A 15,607-nucleotide genomic window follows, 5' to 3' on the forward strand; every position below is an offset into this window, starting at 1 on the left:
AAAAAAAAAAAAGAGATAGTAAGATAGAATCTGGCAGTTTAAGATGTGTTTTTCTAATAATTTAAAGTGACAGTTGCAAGCATTGTATTTGTGATCCTGGAAAAACTTTCCCTTTTTTTTTTTTTTTAAGGAACATTTAAAACTGTCGGCACTGCTTTGTAGCAGGGTCATTGACAAACTGGAGAACAGTCAGATGATATGTAGGATTTCTGAAGCTGAACACTCTTCCATTTGAGGGCTTGCTGAAGAGCCTGGGATGCTTTAGTCAGCATGAGAAAGTGTGTCAGGAAACATGATTTGTGGTCAGTTGTTTAAAGGGCCATTGGGCAGGAAAGGAGTTGGATATACTCACTGCAGCTCTGGAAGTGAGAAAAAAGCACCAGTGAAAATAAATGAATGGAAACAGATTTTGACTTAGAAAAGGATAGTTTTTTTTTTTTACATTTAGAGCTGTCTGGAAGGCCGTGAGGTTTCCTTTTGAGGCAGAGAACTCTTTGCAATAGAAGAGCTCGAGGTGAGACTGGAGAACCATCACAAGGGTTACGTTGAAGGAGAGGGCCCAGTCTTGGGAAGGAGGTGGGATGAGATGAATAACGTCTAAGTTTTCTTTAAATCTAAGATTCCATCATTTTCCCTGTGACTATTATTAACTTGTAGACCAGAAATTCCAACCTACATTTTTATAGAATTTAATAGGCACGAAAGCATTTCATGAATATAGTTTTATAAAAAACTTCTTCCTGACTGGGCACAGGGGCTCATGCCTATAATTCCAGCTCTTTGGGAGGCCGAGGTAAGAGGATCACCTGAGGTCAGGAGTTCGAGACCAGCCTGGCCAACATGGTGAAACCCTGTCTCTACTAAAAGTACAAAATGAGCTGGGTGTGGTGGCACATGCCTGTAATCTCAGCTACTCGGGAGGCTGAGGCTGGAGAATCGCTTGAACCTGGAAGGCAGAGGTTGCAGTGAGCCAAGATCGTGCCACTGCACTCCAGCCTGGGCAACAAGAGTGAAAGTCTGAAAAAAAAAATTCTTATTTCATTAAAAAAAAAAAAAGAATACAAATTTTCATTGAAAGAAGACATTTCTAAAAGTAAAGGAAACAAAATTTACTTTCTATTCTCTAAATTGGAATTAACAGTAATTAAAATGTTCACAGGCAGTGTTTCACTCAAATAGAAAACATCTTCCATAATATTAACATAATAATACAAAACCCAAAGAGTACTGAATTTCTACAAGAAACAATAGATTCCTTGAATTATTTTAAGGACTCAATAGGAGTACCAACTTTTCTCCCAGACTTTTCCCAAATAAATGAAAAAAGATATTGCCATGGTACCTTAACAGGTAGCTCAGGTATTTTATCAACAACCTCCAAAACATTACGGCTATGAAACTGTTGTGTATTTTAAATTATGGTTCTTAACTTGGGGGTAAGAACTGGATTACTCTAGTTTGTCATTTACCACAGCAAGCAGATGCTAACATTCAATAATCACACTTTAAACAAGAAGGACAAGGAAATCCACTTAGTTTGAAAATCCTGATCTTAACGACCCCATTAGACATAGTGTGATATCGTGAAGCTTTTCATAATCTCTTGCTCTTTATGTAAAAACCTATAACAATGTAAGCACACATATAACATAGCATATTAATTAGCTCTTTATTAAGTGGATTACATTTCTAAAGAGCATTCAAAATAATACAGTCTTTTCTGCTTTGTCAACTGGATTCTCAAGTACTTTTCTGGATATGATTTGCAACATAAGTAAAAAAAGGTCTAAATTATAGCTGGGCACGGTGGTTCTCACTTGTAATCCCAGCATTTTGGGAGGCCGAGGTGGGCCGATCACTTGAGGTCAAGAGTTTGAGACCAGTCTGGCCAACATTGTGAAACCCTATCTCTACTACAAATATGAAAATTAGCTGGTTGTGGTGGCGCCTGCCTGTAATCCCAGCTGCTTGAGAGGCCAAGGCACAAGAATTGCTTGAACCTGAGAGGCGGAGGTTGCAGTGAGCTGAGACTGTACCACTGCATTTCAGCCTGGGTGAAGGAGTGAGACTGTCTCAGGGAAAAAAATGATCTAAATTAAAAGGGAAGAAATTTACTCATGGATGTAGAGTCTGATGTGAATTTTTTTAAATCATTTTGAAATGTAAAAAAGAATAAAATAACAATGATCTATATTCCTACCAGGAAGAATTAACTACATCTTGCCATATTTGTTCTTTAGAAAGCGTAGGAAATACTTTTTAAAAAAATGAAATGTATGTTGATTACAAGGATTTATATAAGGTATTACATTACAAAGATAAACTTTAAAAATAATCTCAAATACTATCATTCCAATTGTTAACCTTAGGTAATATCATTTCAGACAGCTGTCTGTCTGTGTCCCTATGAATCTACCTGCATGGATGTTTAGGTGGAAATGCTTTTATAAAATGAATAGCGATGCTGTTTATAACAAAACAATACATTAGTTTTCTTGAATTTCAAGCAATAAAAGAAACTGCACTGAAACTAAAATAATGGTCAAACCAATAAGTTTACCTTATTTCAAGATATATCCTTGAGACACATATATTTTTAAAAAATTTCTCTGGCCAAAAAAAGTATCATGAAGTTAAAGTCATTGTGATTATACTGCTGTTTTTATAAATTACTGTCTTCTTTAGACAATATCAGTTGATTTTCTTTCTTGAAAGAGTAACACTTTTGAAACTTCCTCCCCACCTTTTATCCCCACCTCCTGAGTATTAGATGTGTTATTATTTCTATATTGTTCAGGTTATAACATTCCATTTTTTCCTAAGAATATTTTGAGAGTTATTCAGTAGTAGCTCTATGCTTAAATGAATTTAGTGCATACAACCTCTGGGTATGCTATTTTTGTACTTTGCTTTCAGTTCTTCCTACTGTTTGATAAATGTCAACCCACTAATTTGACACAGTCATTCATAATCCCCACTATTTTGGGTCTATGAAATTATGTAACCCATTATTACTAATTCACTAAAATGTTATTGAGTGTCTGCTCTGTGCTAGGCGTGACTGAACTACAGAAATTTGATGTTGAGTAATACACAGTCTCTGTCCTCAAGAAGTAAGAGCAATCAACATGTATTAAATTTCTCGTGTGTCAGCTCCATGAGAGACATTGTGGTATTTCTCTATCCTCAGTGTCCATTGTAAGGACTGGCATTCCACAGGCCCTCAAATAATACTTGTTTAATTGAATGAGCGTTTATGTGCCATTGACTGTGGTAAGTGCATTAAAAGTTCTATCTAATTTTATCTTGCCAACAACCTATTAGGTAGGCATTTCTTTTCTCCATTTTATAAATGAGGAAGCTGAGTCTCAGTAAGTAATATCCTAAAGTTATACAACAGGGTTTGATTGTAAAAGTCATTCTCTTTTCATGACAGCAGGCCTTGGTCATTTATGGTGGAAGTAATAGAGGAAAGAGGCACGTGAACTGCTGATTATAATACAGTGATGTAAGTCATAGGACGGTGTATTTAAGGTCTAGAGGGGAAGAGGCTGCTTGGTATTGAATCTTCATTGTACCATTCATTAGTTTTCTGACATTGAGCAAAGCCCCATCACTGCTCTAAGCCCCAGTTTCCTATCTGTAAAAAGGGGTTAACAATGGGGGAATTAAATGAAATAATTCAGGTAAAATGTTAATCACAACGCCTGCCACAAGTGCTCAAGTAATAGTAGCTGTTAATGCTATTTTTATAGAGTGCTTTGGATGCTCAAAAAAAGGAATAATATTTTTTCCTCCTGGATTTCCAGGGTAGGTGACATTTGTGGTTGGGCTCTGTTGAAAACATAGGAATTCATCCGGTGAGAGATAGATGGCGCCTAGGCAGAAAGAGAAGCATGAAACCTGGAAGGAGAGATCCCGCTGAGCCGCATGGTATCTGCATTACCCTGTGCGGCTCCTAACACTTCCTTCCTTCATTTGTATACCTCGAGGGTGTCCAAACAGGAGTATCTGTGTTTAGAGAGGCTGACTTGAAAATAGACCATCTTATCTTACTGGACCATCTTCCCACTGAGTAGGTGAATTAGTCAGTGTCTGTACAGAGCCGAAGAAATGTGAGGTGATAGGGCAGGTTTAGGGCTGTTAGTCCAGGAGGCCAGGGGCCATTCCAGGCCAGCTTAAGAGCAATGGATGGCCCTAAAAATGAGCCTACAGCCTGCCTGAGATTCTAGAACAGTGTTTCTCAAACTTTTTTTTTTTTTCGTTATCCCTGCTTTATGCATGAAAAGAGTAAGATTTTCACCCGTTTCTAAGAACCCACTTGAATGAGCCAGACTTCAGAGGGCCTCTCAGGTAAGTTGCTTTCTGCAGCTAACCCTAGACTTGAAGGCTCCTGCTGCTGTTACAAAAAGCCAGTTTTTATTATGCTTTCAGTTGTACTGCCGGTGATTCTGTCTAGAAAAATAATCTTGGCTCTTACGCTAACCTCCCAACTGGCCTCTCTCTGCTTCCAGATCTGCCCTTTTGCAATCTATTTTCCATATAGCAGTCTGAGTGACCTTTTAAGAATATAATCACGGGCCGGGTATGGTGGCTCACGCCTGTAATCCTAGCACTTTGGGAGGCCGAGGCAGGTAGATCACCTGAGGTCAGGAGTTTGAGAGCAGCCTGGCCAACACGTTGAAACTCCGTCTCTACTAAAAATACAAAATATTAGCCAGGCGTGGTGGCAGGCATCTGTAATTCCAGCTACTCAGGAGGCTGAGGAAGGAGAATCACTTTAATCTGAGAGGCAGAGGTTGCAGTGAGCTGAGATCATGCCATTGCACTCCAGCCTGGGCAGTAAGAGGGAAATTCCATCTCAAAAAGAAAAAAAAAGAAAAGATAAGAAAGAAAAGAAAAGAATATAATCAGATCTTGTCTCTCCCCAGCGTAAAACTCTTCAATAGCTTTCCATTGAACTTAGAATAAAATTTGGACTCTATATCACAGCCCCGAAAGTCTCCCTAATCTGACTCCTACCCATTGCTCTAATCTCATCTGATACCATCCTGTGTGCTGGGGAAGGTGCTTCCACGTGCAGAAAAAAGCCATTGGGCAGAAAGTCACAGGTGTTTGCAGCGAGCAGCTTTTGGTGTGCGGAGGTGATGTCAAGGGTATATGGTGGGCACTGACAACAGTGGCTACAGCTCCCAAAGGCCATGGGAGAGGGTTTGTCTGCTCAGAAGAGGCAGGAGAGACATCTCAGAAAAAGTGACAGTTATGGAGCTGCTATATGAAAACAGTTTAGGAGTAAAACGATCTGAAAATTTTTTAGAAGCAAAACTATGTGAAAGAGAGATGGGTATCATATTCCATGCAGGAGTAACATCATGCAAGGAACCCTTACAGCAGAAGGGAGTGGCCTTATGTGAGCCCCCAAAAGGGAACTGGCTGGGGTGGGGTGCAAAAATTAAGCCGGAAAAATCAACAGAGGCCCGACCACATGGAGCCTTTCGGCCATGATAAGGGTTAAAATCTGTCTTAAGAGCAGGAGAGGCCGGACGTGGTGGCTCACGCCTATAATCCCAGCACTTTGGGAGGCCAAGGCTGATGGATCACTTGAGGTCAGGAGTTCGAGACGACCCTGGACAACATGGTGAAGTCCCTCTTTACTAAAAGTACAAAAATTAGCTGAGTGTGGTGGCACTTGCCTGTAATCCCAGCTACTCAGGAGGCTGAGCCAGATGAATGGCTGAAACCCTGGAGGCGGAGGTTGCAGTGAGCCGTGATCACACCACTGCACTTCAGTCTGGGCAATGAGAGCGAGACTCTGTCTTGAAAAAAGAAAAGAAAGAAAAAGCAGCAGGAGAGCCTCTGAAGGGATCTGGCTGTGTGTGACTAACTGAGGCACGATGTGGCCAGATTTGTTTTAAATGATTGCTCTCATTGCAGTGTGAACACTAAGTAGATGAGCATACGCAGGCTTACAAGGATACAGGATGGCCAACTGGTACTGGCTTGCCTGCAGCTTTGCTGGTTTCAGCACTGAAATGTCTGCATCCTGGAAACTCTTCAGTCATAGGCAAACCAGCATGGTTGGTTACCCTATACTATGCAGTAGTTTAGGTGGGAGATTAGGGTTGTCTCATGGAAGAGGCAGGATCATCTGTTCCCTAGACTTACTCCAGACGACCTTAAAGGGTCAGCGTTGTGATCCCCAATTTCTGAAAGCCCCTTCAAATTAGCTACCTAATAAATATAAGAAACACAGCAACACATACGCACCTAGTGTGCAAATTACTTCAGGTAAGCCTTGATTTTCTTTTTTTACACAGGCCTGGTGGCATCACGTTTTTCACATCTCCGCATCTGGACCCTGCCCAGGTGAAGGCTGATCTAGGTAAGAAGGTGGACTAAGTCATGGCGGCAGCTTCTGTTCACTGACACGCCGCACTCTGGCCCTGGGCTTCCATGCGATGTTTTCACCCACAGCGTTCTGATTCCCGCCTTGTTTTTCCTCCCACGTTGTTATGTTAATTCCACTAAAGCTGCTCTTTGACCATGCTGTACTACAGAGCAGATTAGTAAATTCCAGCTGTTCCCTAAATAAAGTAAGTATTTCCGCTCCTGATTTCAAAGCTGCCTCCCAGCTCCTTGCTTATCTAAGGCTTTCTACTTTTTTCTAGTCACTCAAGGCAGAAGACTTTTGTTACCAATCAATCAAGAAGAATCAAGGAAGGAATGCTACTATTTCTATTCTTATTATAAATAGCTAACTGGGCCCACTATGTGCCAGGCACTATTTTAAACACTTTCCGTATATATTTGTTAATATTTGTATTAATAAGTGATTCACTCATTGGACAGATTTTTATTGATCACTCATGATTTTCTAGTTAATCTCTGAAACATAGGACATGGCAGTGAACGAAACTCTTTTCATGACAGTTACATTCTATAGTTGTGGGGAGAGACAGAATGTAACCATTAGACATATAATATGGCAGGTGACAAGTTCCATGGAGACAGATGCCTCAGGGAAAGGGACTCAACAGTGATGGTGGCCGTAGGTACTGTTTTAAATTGGGTGACCAAGGAAGCCTTTCTAATGGGGCATCATTTGAGAAGATACCTGAAGGTAGTGCCAGATTGAGTCATAAAGATTCTGGGGCAGTTCAGGCAAAGGGAAGAGCAAAAATATATTTTTTTCAGTTTATGTTAGAATCCTGAAATCATACCTTTCATTTTTCTATCAGGGATGGATCAACATTTCATAGATCCATTCTTTCCATTGTTTAGTATCTGAGAGCATCAAATATTTTTTTCTTTTCACATTTTGTACTGCCATTTACATTTGATTTTTAATGGAAAGTTTGGTATCAATTTATTATTTTATTCTCTTATTGAATTTTTATACTTTTCGTATTTTTTCCTCCTTGATATATGTTCAATGGTGGGAAGCCAATTTTGTTCCTAATTATGAGTTTACTATCTACTTTAATTGTTGTGTTTATTGGAAAGTAAAGATCAAGCTGTCACTAATCATTATTGCTGGCTACAAATAATAATGTGCTTGGATTTTCAGGCAGAGATGCAGGTTGGATTTGTCTCTTTAGATAATTACATTTTAATCCACTATTTACTGAATATGTGTCATGTTTTCTGTACTGCAGGGAATACAAAGATGGTCACAATGACAGTCTTCCCTCTAGAGAGCCTCTGATCAAAGAGGAACAATACATTGCAAAAAGTTCATTGCCAAAAGAATGCAGGGCATATTGGGATTCTATTCTTGGATAATGAGGGTCTGCAGCACATAATAGTAGCAACTACTTATATAGTATCTACTATGTACCAGTCACTGTATTCTAAATGCCAATGTATCTATCAGGTATTGACTAACTTTAGGGATTAGAAATTAGGGCTCACAAAGATTACATAACTATCTAATGTGCTAAGTGGAAGAACTGGGGTTTTAACCGTGGCAGTGTAGTCCTAAAGCCGTGCTAGGGGGTAAGGAGGGTGGGAAACCCTTGCCCTAAAGACTATGAGGCGTGTGCCTCAAGGAAACCAAAAGTGTAAGTTCATGCACATGGTTAGGATTGGACAAAATGATCTGACAGAGGTAGCTAAACAGACTTGAGACCCAGAGCAGGATATGGAGACATCATAAACCATTGAGACTGGCAGATAAAAGCCCAAGATAGTCTGAAGTTGAAAATTTTTGCCTTTATACACAGGCCAGGAGGGAGTGATTAAAGGCACCTCCTCAGAGGGTACATGTTAAATGCAAATAATGTTTGGATCAAAGCAGATGGAAAAGCCTTGGAAGTGCTGGAGTGGAGAGGTGAGTGTGTCCTGGCTCTCATTTAAGCTAACAGTGAATGTTCTTCCAGAACAGAAGTGGAAATAATATGCATCGATTAGTTCATTCATTTTTCATTCATTGAAATTTTTTTTACATTCAGTGCTATTACTTATTTTTGATACTTCATTTGCTTTTTTTCTAGTTTTTTGTATTCCTGATGAAGGATTGACTTCTTCCTGCCCGTAGATGCCTCATATTTACATTTCTTTTCTTTTTTGAGACAGTGTTTCACTCTTGTTGCCCAGGCTGGAGTCCAATGGCACAATCTCAGCTCACTGCAACCTGTGCCTCCTGGATTCAAGCAATTCTCCTGCCTCAGCCTCCCAAGTAGCTGAGATTATAGGCATGCGCCACCATGCCTGGCTAATTTTTTTTTTTATATTTTTAATAGAGACAGGGTTTCACCCTGTTGGTCAGGCTGGTCTCAAACTCCTGACCTCAAGTGATCCACCTGCCTCAGCCTCCTAAAGTGCTGGGATTACAGGCGTGAACCACTGCACCCAGCCTTCTCATATCTAAATTTCTTACACCATTTCCTTTGCCTGTTTTCACCCCTTACTGTCTTGTAGTATCTCTTTTGGCTCTGGAAATCTGGGTTCTGATCCTATTTGTGCCCTGAATTTACTGTCTACCTAGAAAATTAATTTGGTGAGTGGGTTTCATTTCTTTGCAGGGGGGACTGTGGAATTGCACTGCAAGTAAGGAGAACAAAAGGCATTTTTACAGATGAGGACATGGAGGTGCAAAGAGGTTGAGTGACTTGCACAGGAGTACTGTTAGTAATTGGCAATGCTGGACTTGAGTCCAAGCCTTCTGACACTGCTTTTTCCTTAGTTTGTCCTGCCCTGGTAGAAACCATCTCATGTGAAGATTGATCAGTCTTAAACCAGTTGTACGTGGTGTGAGTGCTCCATGTTCTATGACTTAAAGAAGAGGAATTAGTAAATGAGTAGGCCTGTTTTCTGAATGAGACCTATTGTCCCCAATCAGTCCTGTAAGGAATTTCAAGAGCCAGGGCTCTGGGTCAAAGCACCTGGGTTCAAATCGCAGCTCAGCAGCTTACCAGCTGTGAGACCCTGGACAAGTTACCCTCATGTGCCTCAGCTTCTTCCTTGTAAATGGAGATAATAATAGTACCTACTTCACAGGCTTTTCTGTAAAAATCAATGCGTTAAAACAGGTAAAGCCCTTGGAAGAGTGGCCAGTACGTGGTGAGTGATCACTAAGCAGCAGTAATTATCTTAATTATTTAAAGACATAGACTGTTCCTTCATCTTTTGCTTGAGAACCAAAGTGCAGAAACACTGTTGATGTTCTTAAGCAGTGTCTTAGCTGCAGGCAGAAGCATTAGGACCTTGCTATCTGCGAAGACCCCTGACCATATTAATGCTTCTGTTTAAGTGAAGCTAGATTCCTTTAATTAACTTCACAACCATCATTCTCCACTGACAGGGTGACCCTGCAAATGAAAATCTTCCTGTGATGGCTAACATATATAGTCAAGAATGAAATGATTCATATCTAGTCATATTGTTAGAGTGAATTTTCATAGGGACAGCAAAGAGACAGTGAGAAGAAAGGAAATATAAAGAGGCTGATTAGAGATGCTTAAAGACAAATTATCCATGTGAAATAGTGTGGAGGAAAAAGGTTGACAAGTAGTGGGAACTCCAGGAATTATTATTATTATTTTTTTCTTTTTGAGACAGGGTCTCACTATGTCGCCCAGGCTGGAGTGCAGTGGCACAATCTCGGCTCACTGCAACCTCTGCCTCCTGGGTTCAAGCAATTCTCCTGTCTCAGCCTCCCAAGTAGCTGGGACTATAGGTGCCTGCCAACATGGCCGGCTAATTTTTATATTTTTAGTGGAGACAGGGTTTCACTCTTTTGGCCAGGCTGGTCTCGAACTCCTGACCTTGTGATCCACCCGCCTCGGCTTCCCAAAATGCTGGAATTACAGGCATGCGCTACCATGCCCAGCTAACTTTTGTATTTTTAGTAGAGATGGGGTTTCACCATGTTGGCCAGACTGGTCTTGAACTCCTGACCTCATGATCCACCCACCTCGGCCTCCCAAAGTGCTGAAGTGCTGGGATTATAGGCATGAGCCACCACACCTGGGGGGACCTCAGGAATGATTTTTAAATGGAAAATGTACCATTTGCTTTGGGGGCCCTCTAACCGACTATTTCTCTCAAACTTCCTTCAGCAAAATTCACGTCTCACATCTTTACATATTGATCTTGCTACAATATTCAGATAAATTGCTTATTTAAATAAAATTATGTATGTGAGATTCCTTAAGAAAGTATGAGGCATTATGGAATTTTGAGGCACTGTAGCCTCAGTTCAACTTTGACAATAATAGAAAATATTTGACTGGGGCAGAACCCTTTATTTGAAGAGAATAATATATCGGTGAGAATTTCTTGGATGATTTTGATATCCATGTGAAAAGTTCTTCTAAGTGTGTGTGTGGGATGGGAAAAGTGCTGTTTTTCAGCTTTCTCTGCTTTAATGTGTACTACATTTTGACTTCACTGAGGCCATACCTAGCAGTTGCCAGGCCAGAAAATATGTAACCCACACTGTGTAAAGTGTTCTAAGCTTAGTTTTTAAAGATTCATTTCTTGATTTAAAAGCAAAGGAAATGGGAAGAGATATAGAGAAATAAGGGCTACCTACCTTCTTGAATTTCTTTCAAAATAGAAGTAGTGAAAGAAGAAAATAGATGGTAAAACACTTAGAAGTGTGAGGAGGTTTTCTTCCAGAATGTCAATTCTTTCCCTCGAAATAACCTAGGAAGTCTCCATAATTGACATCCTAGCTCTTAAAGGATAATTCCTTCAGGTTGGGCACGGTGGCTCAGGCCCGTAATCCTAGCACTTTGGGAGGCCAAGGCAGGCGGATCACTTGAGCCCAGGAATTTGACCCTGGCCTGGGCAACATGGCAGAACCCTCTCTCTAAACAAACAAACAAACAAAACAACAACAACAAAACCGACCAAACAACAACAACAAAAAAACAAAAATCAGCTGTGCACTGTGGTACGCACCTGTAGTCCCAGCTACTTGGGAGCCTGAGGTGGGAGGATTGCTTGAGCCTTGAATGTCAAGGCTGCAGTGAGCCATGATCATGCCACTGCACTCCACACTCCAGCCTGGGTGAGACCCTGTCTCAAAAAACAAAAAAAAAGTCGTTCCCTCCTCTGAAAGGAAACTAGTTTTACTACTTAAAGCAGATGTGGTAAGAAAATTCTTTCCATCTAAAAGTTCTCAGTGTAACAAATTCCCTGTCCAGCCCTGTAGGTTGGCACCCGGATTTTGAAATAGAAATCCTGATGTAATTGAACCATTGCACTTGGCTCATGGGATACACTAAAGTGTGGCTTTCGGAAAGATTTCTCATTGTCCCACTATTCTATAAGTCTAAATATGGGTTACACAGGGATCTTGTCGTCGGTAATGTTCAGAGAATGGGAGTTGGCAACATGGAAAACTGCATCATATAAGCTGAATATGATCCTATGTTCTCAAGAATATAATGGCTGGTATTGGGGCTAGAAACACTTGATTGATCCCTTAAGTATCAGTGGATCAAATTATGTGTGTTAAGGAATTAAATGGTCTAACTAACTGAATAAAAAAAAAGTTGATGATTGGGATCTACTTTGAAATGAAAATTTTATGATTTGCAGTATTATGGAATATAGCTTAAGAGAGAAAACATTCTTGGCCTTTCCAAGAGGATTGTACAACATAATGTACACAAAATACTAGCTCAGAATGGAAGTGGCTCTGAAGGCCAACTCTTCAAAGCATCTGGTCTTTCACACAGAGGTAAAATCAATCGGATCTAGTAATGGATTGGAATCTGAGAGGGGGAGGTATTAAGAAGGACTTACAGGTCTGTGGAAATAGATAGAATTTCCTTAGAATTTCTATCAAATAGTCATCAACATGCAATTGAAAATGTCCAACGATAGCAAACTTTCCAAAGAAACCCATTTCATTTGGATGTTTTTTATTTTCTTAGGGAAAAGGAAATAATATTTTTCATCGAGTTTCTTCTTTTTTATATCCTTTTCTGTATCACTTACTCCTTCTTCATCCTATATAAGCTTAATAACCCAGAAATCGTTGTTTATAGGTTCCAGTGAGGCCACATTAATACTAATAATACATATGATATCGAATCTTAGTTCTTTCCTGTTTATGTAGGATTTTTTTTTTTTTATGGAGACACAGTCTCGCTCTGTCGCCCAGGCTGGAGTGCAGTGGCGAGATCTCGGCTCACTGCAAGCTCCGCCTCCCGGGTTCACACCATTCTCCTGCCTCAACCTCCCGAGTAGCTGGGACTACAGGCGCCTGCCACCACACTCGGCTAATTTTTTGTATTTTTAGTACAGACGGGGTTTCACCATGTTAGCCAGAATGGTCTTGATCTCCTGACCTCGTGATCCATCCGCCTTGGCCTCCCAGAGTACTGGGATTACAGGCGTGAGCCACCGTGTCCGGCCTTACATAGGATTTAATTCACCTCTTAAAAGCTCCTTTGGTTATTTCCTCAAGTTTTCTCCTCTCTCTCTCCCTCTCTCTCTCTCTCTCTCTCCCCCCCTCCCTCCCTCCCTCTCTCTCTCCCTCTCTCTCCCCCCCCCCTCCCCTCCCTCTCTCTTCTCCCCTCTCTCCTCTCTCTCTCCTCTCCTCTCTCCACCCCCCACCCCCGCCCCCACCCCGTGACCTGCATTAAAATGGTGCTAGGCTGGTTACAGCAGGCTTTTGCAATGATCATTTTGAGTTCTTAGGGGATGAAGTAGATGGGGCGTGGGGGAGAATGGCCCCTTCTCTAACAGCAAGCATGCTTTCTCACCTGGGCCCTGAAGCAGCACTGCTTGTTTTCACGGTGTCTTAAAGTCTTTTACAAACACAAAGAAACTTCTACCTTCTTTCTTCTGTCTGAGTCAGATACTGTTTTTCTCCATTGCCCTTATCTTTCTCTCTCACCTCATCCATCTTACTGACAACTTCCCCTCTTTCCCCAGCTTCTTGTAATACGTCCTCCTCCTCGTACTTCCAATCTCAAAACTGTCTCCCTGCCTATCTAGTTGTGTAATAAACCTATAAAGGATTCATCACTTTCACAAAGAGGTAGACTGGATATCTCAGAGTGGGGTCAGGTGGGTCACCCTGATATACAGCAACTGTATTATGAGGTTCTTCAGCTGCTTCATCATTGTTCTGTGGGATACATGGTATTGCCCTTGTATTAGAAAGCCTCTGGGAAGATCAATCTTGTACTTACTGCATGCTTTCTAACAGTTGCCTCCCTCTTACTCCCTTCCCTGTTCTCTTCCTCGTAAAGTCACATTCTTTGATTCTTTTTTTTTTTTTTTTTTTTTTGAGATGGAGTCTCGCTCTGTCGCCCAGGCTGGAGTGCAGTGGCCGGATCTCAGCTCACTGCAAGCTCCGCCTCCCGGGTTTACGCCATTCTCCTGCCTCAGCCTCCCGAGTAGCTGGGACTACAGGCGGCCGCCACCTCGCCCGGCTAGTTTTGTATTTTTTAGTAGAGACGGGGTTTCACCGTGTTAGCCAGGATGGTCTCGATCTCCTGACCTCGTGATCCGCCCATCTCGGCCTCCCAAAGTGCTGGGATTACAGGCTTGAGCCACCGCGCCCGGCTGATTCTTTATCCTTCATATTTTCTGCAAAATTACTGAACTCCTGTGTTTTTTCTTTTTTTCTATTTTTAAAAACACTTTCTGATAAGCTAGAATATTGACAGTCTTTAATCTCTACTCAATGTGCTACACTTAGAGGACTATTGACTTTGGGGCTACATTGACCTTGTGTTGAAGCCCAACTCTGCCACTTCCTTCTCGTGAACCTCTTGTGAATCCATTTATGATCCATAAAGTGAAGGTAACAACCTTATAAGGCAGAAGTTAAATTGCCGCGGTTAAAAGAGCTGAAAAATAAAGAATTTCCAACTCTGTGTCAAACCACATAACCAGTGTCAGTATCCTACACTTCTTCCCCTTTCTGCCCCATCCCTTGGTGACTAAGTTGCACCTCCCTGTGCAGACGGCTGTACCCATCACTCATGAAGAGCCACATAGCACTCTCACTGCATGTGTGGTACCTTTTTTTTTTTTTTTGAGATATCTTCATCCATAATGACTGTACTAATTTACATTTCCACCAACAGTGCATAAGTTCCCTTTTCTCTGCATTCTCAGTAGCATCTGTTATTGTTTTGTCTGCTATTAGCCATTATAACAGAGTTAAAATGATATCTCATGGTGGTTTTGATTTGCATTTCCCTGATTAGTGACATCAAACATTTTTTCATATACCTGTTGGGCATTTGTATGTCTTTTGAGAAATATCTTATTCTTGTCCTTTGCCCATTTTTCAACGGGTTTTTTTTTTAAATTGTTGAGTTGTTTGAGTTCCCGGTATATTCTGCATATTTGCTTCTTGTCAGATGAATAGTTTGCAAATATTCCTCCCATTCAACAGGCTGTGTCTTCACTCTGCATTGCTCTTCACTCTGCTTTGTTGTGGAGAAGCTTCCTAGTTTAATACAGTCCCATTTGTCTATTTTTGGTTTTGTTGCCTGTGCTTTTGAGGTCTTAGCCATAAAATCTTTGCCTAGTCCATAGTTCCGAAGTGTTTCCCTTGTGTTTTCCTCTGCTGGTTTCATGTTTTACATTTAAGTCTTTAATCCACCTTGAGTTGATTTTTTGTTTATATCAAGAGATATAGCAAGTCTAGTTTATTTCTTCTACAGATGGATACCCAGTTTTCCCAGCACTGTATATTGAAGTGGTTGTCCTTTACTAATGTGTGTTCTTGGTGCCCTTGTCAAAAATCAGTTGGTTGTAAATACGTGGATTTATTTCTGGGTACTCTATTCTGTTCTATTGGTCCACAAAATATGGTTTTTAGAAGAAAGACTTGAATGCTATACATTTATTTGGCTTAAATAAATTCAGCTAAATGCATCTTTCTCCTGATGGTGTTGGGCTTTTTGAGAAGGATATTCTTGGTAATCCTGATCTCTTAATCTATGCAGAATTATCCAACTGGGAAAGTGATTTATTATGCAAGTGTGTGTCTACTTTAGAAAATATTACTTCATCTGATGACAAAAGAATAAACAATATACCCAATAGTGGCCTCATCTGGCTCACAGATTTAGTTTGCAATTTCTGCTGATTGCAACTTTTGGAAAAGGCTATCACCCGCCCCCCCCCC

The 15,607-nt window shown here is 40.9% G+C and overlaps 1 protein-coding gene across 2 annotated transcripts in view; it reads left to right on the forward strand.

Annotated features, from left to right (window-relative positions):
* LOC108518805 (formin-1-like) overlaps positions 1-15,607 on the forward strand; it is a 297,109-nt gene that overhangs the window by 8,431 nt on the left and 273,071 nt on the right. For both annotated transcript variants that reach the window (XM_017857448.1, XM_017857449.1), the window contains exon 3: positions 6,318-6,382. The gene's annotated coding sequence lies outside the window, so the exon portion shown is untranslated. The remainder of the gene's footprint in view (positions 1-6,317; positions 6,383-15,607) is intronic.

Source organism: Rhinopithecus bieti, unplaced genomic scaffold (genome assembly GCF_001698545.2).
Source record: "Rhinopithecus bieti isolate Rb0 unplaced genomic scaffold, ASM169854v2 scaffold_44948, whole genome shotgun sequence".
NCBI classification, from domain to species: domain Eukaryota; kingdom Metazoa; phylum Chordata; class Mammalia; order Primates; family Cercopithecidae; genus Rhinopithecus; species Rhinopithecus bieti.